Source organism: Nanorana parkeri, unplaced genomic scaffold (genome assembly GCF_000935625.1).
Source record: "Nanorana parkeri isolate BGI_ZX_2015 unplaced genomic scaffold, ASM93562v1 scaffold1672, whole genome shotgun sequence".
Taxonomy (NCBI): Eukaryota; Metazoa; Chordata; class Amphibia; order Anura; family Dicroglossidae; genus Nanorana; species Nanorana parkeri.
The window spans coordinates 278283-281585 of NW_017307940.1; positions in this window are offsets into that span (position 1 = coordinate 278283).

The following is a 3303-nucleotide window of genomic DNA, read 5'->3' on the forward strand; positions in this document are numbered from 1 at the left end:
AAAGCAACACCCTGCAAGCAAAAAAAATAGAGACTAAAATCTCCAGCAGGGAGATAGGTCCATACTCCTTGATGCTAGGCAAAAAACTGAGTTGCCTCAGGCGGATGGCCCCCCGGCAGAAGCTGCCCCATAGGCTTAGCTTCTTTTTTCTTTTGTGCCTAGTGTCCTACTCTTGCAGGTGGCAGTATAACCCATTGGTCCCAAGATCAAGATCTCAACTGCGTATCTCCAATTAATGGAAGAGAAATACAAATCATAAATGTAACTCCGATTACATACAGAGCAGAATTTACAGGGTTGACATCTAATATTTGATGACATTAGGTTTTTCAGATACAGTCTCAGTGTGTAAATAATTTTATAGCATTTTCCTGCATAACCCAATTGTCTACCTAATAACATCTGTTAAGGTGAAATTGGAACTGAAGCCAGTACCCTTTTCCTGGTTATGGGGAATAATCTTAGGTGTTATTAAAAGAGAAATATGGGGTAACCTTTTTATCCCATAGATCTCCTGTGACCCAAAGCTCAGTTTATAGCGAGCTATATACAGAGAGTGCCCCAGCTGGGACAGATCCCGAAAATACTGTCAAGATTCACCCAGCTGACTTATTGACAGTGAGCTCTGCCCATCTAGAAGCAGAGCCAGCTGTGCCCGCCCCCTCCCCCGTCCATTCCGCCAGTCAGCGCTGGAGGATCAGAGAGGGGAGGGGGGAATCCCTGTGGAGAATAGTGACTGACAGTCACCGCTCTCTGCAGGGAGATGATCGGAAAGTTTGCCGACTTCCCGATAAATAGAGCCGACCTGTGACAGTTTCATTGTCACACGTCGGCTCTAACTATGAGGATGAGTGGAAATCATTCACCTCATAGTTCTCCTTTAACTTCAGAGAAAAATTGTGTAGGTTAAGGTCACTCAGAGACATAAGGGCAATCTTTGTGATTGGAAAAAAAAAAGTTTACCTTTCGCAAAGACTCACACCAGAGAGAGAGAGAGAGACTTTGCATGCCACACTTAACACCTATATGGGAAGTGGAGACGGTGTGAGTCTTTGCGAAAGGTAAACTACAATTGTATTTATATTTTTAAGTCCTACGGGTTTTAAGACTACGGGTTGTGAAACTTTTGCTTCACAATCGGGCAAGTTTTTAGGTGATATGATGAGATTTTATAAAAAGATGTAAACTTCCTTGTGTAGACCTGACCATGGAAACCTCAATGTTCTAAGACTATATTAACTGCTGCAGGACCGCCCATTGTAAAATAATGGCCTGTCCTGAAGCGGTTATACCAAGAACACGGCTGCTGCTGTAGTCATGTTCTTGGTATCATTTTAAACAGCAGACGATTGCTGTTTAAATACAAACAATCTGACTGCTGTACAGCCGTCGGATCACTTATACGGTGCGGCTCTGTGTCGCCCCCCACCTCTGGATTCCTGGGCTCCCCTGTCCCAGGGCTTCCAGCCGCTGATCTCTCCTCCAATCACTGGACCCGGAAGAGCCAGGAGAAGAAGCTGGGGAAGCAGAGCTCCTTAGTTTCTTTGGGGTTCCTAGGTGACATTAGGGGTTTGAAAGACCCTTGCTGTCTCCATAAAGAGGACCTGTCACATTATATTTGCTACTACATAGGGGGCTTCTTAGTTCCCTATGTGATATTAATAAAGTTGAGTGTAAAAAAATGAATAAATGAATGTAACATTAAAAAAATAAAAAATACATTTTTTAAAGTCCTCCGCCCCCCACGTGCACACACATATAACGCAAACATGCTTCGGGTGCGCCTACGTGCAAAAACGAAAATTGTGCCACACGTTACATATCGCAGTGAACGTTGGACTAAGAGCAATAATTCTAGCACCATCAATCACTGGTAACGCTAAACTGATGAGCAGTAAAAGCTTTTAAAGCGTCGCCTATGGGAAATTTGGGGTATTGTCGTTTTTTGTGGTTTTCACAGACGCACGCAATATTAAGGCTTGACATGTTTGTATCTATTTACCCTGCATGACCCCGTCTTTTATATTTTATCCAAATATTGGGTATTATATTCTATTTTTGTGCACTAAATTTGATTTAAGTGTATTTTATGCTAAAAATACTGGTTTGATAAACATTTGCGCGAATACCGTGCGTAATAAAAAATTGTAACTAGCATTCCCTTCAACGTGTCTAAATGTATTAGCATGCATTCAATTTTGTGTCCAGCTATCAAAACATAAAATGAGAAATGTATTGTTAGGATGCTGGATTGATAGAATAATAGTGTGACCTTGAATTAGAAGATGTCCAGCTTTATTCCAGTGTGGGGAAAGTCGTAGTGTTACTGTGTAAAAGAGACAAGCTTGAAGTTGTGCTGAAGTTATTCTTTCAGGGCTTTCCACCTAGGAAAAAAATAATACAAACCCATTAAGGACTCTCAATTAAGGAGGAAAATACTGAACAAGAAAGCAAAAATACAAAAACAGGGTTATTCACAAAAGGATGAAGAGTTTGGAAAAGGCAGGAGAAGTGAACAATCTAGGCCAAAATAGCTGATTTGGAAATATTCTCAATTTCAGCTCACTTTCCAGTTCAGCTACGTTGGCCTAGATTGTTTGCTTCTCCTGCCTTCTCTAAACTCTTCACCATTTTGTGAACAACCCTGTAAATTTCATTTGAAAAAGGTATGTTTAACATGAATCTTTTCTTCTACAAGGTTCTTACTATGGCTACAGCTAGTTGTATGCTTGGAAAAGTGGATAAGAGACACTGGAACCCTCTGGTTTCTTTATCAGCTTCTTTTATTTTTTTTCTACGGTTGTCATCCAATAGTACGGCAAAAGTAAATGTAAAAAGTCTGAATATTGGGCTGGCAGCTACTGCACAACGAAGGACATCCACGCTCACCATGGGTTGTGGTAGAAATATTCATGTCCAAATATAAATTTATTACATAAATGATCTGCAAAACCAACACAAATTCTAAATTCACGTGTTAGCCAGTCTTATGGCACAGATGCAATTACACTTTAGAATCACATCGATATGCAATGAAATCATGGTCTTGTCCATGAGGTGATGCTGTGGTCTAGCTAGTTTCCTGCATCTTGCTGTACAAGAAGTAGCCATCTGATGCCCACCTATGGTGATGTCATACAAAAGGATGTGGCTGGATTTTCAGTTGGTCAAAAAGTTATATATAAACATTGACGTTCCCATTTTTGGTGGGTAACTAGACAGACAAATATTTTAAAACACACATTTATGTTTATTTAAAAAAAACATCATTAAGGTGGACCTAGCATTTATATATATATATAT